Below are 590 nucleotides of genomic sequence, written 5' to 3'. Positions count from 1 at the left end.
GCATAGTGGAAGAGACCAGCCCCCACTTTACCACAACCTCCTTTTGGGGAGTTGTAGGTTCCCCCTGAGCCTCCTGGAGATTAAACAACCCCAGCTCTCTCAGCTGCTCTCCATAACAGATGTTCCTAAACCTTTCATGAGCCTTGTTGCCCTTTGCTGGACACGCTCCAGCACCTCAATGTCCTTTTTAAAATGAGGGGCCCTGAACCAAACACAACACTTGATGTGTTGCAGCCTTACCAGTGCTGAGTACAGGGGAATGATGGATGATCACTGCCCGCTCCTGCTGGCCACACTATTATTGATACAGGCCAAGGTGCAAATGGCCTCCTTGGTCACCTAGATGCCCTGCTGGCTCATGTCCAGCCACTGTCAAACAGCATCCCCAAGTCCCTTTCCAGCAAACAGCTCTTGAGCCACTCCTCTCCCAGCCTGTAGTGTTGCATGGGGTTGCTGAGACTCAAGTGCAGGACCTGGCCCTTCGCCTTACTGAACCTCAGATAGGTGCAGACATGCATGAAATATATAGTATAAATATAATTTGTTTGTGATTTTAGTATAAAAGTACACCTGGGGAGCATGGGGTGGGC

The sequence above is a fragment of the Manacus vitellinus genome, unplaced genomic scaffold (assembly GCF_001715985.3).
Source record: "Manacus vitellinus isolate BGI_N305 unplaced genomic scaffold, ASM171598v3 scaffold_13_pilon, whole genome shotgun sequence".
Taxonomy (NCBI): Eukaryota; Metazoa; Chordata; class Aves; order Passeriformes; family Pipridae; genus Manacus; species Manacus vitellinus.
This window is presented reverse-complemented; position numbering follows the sequence as displayed.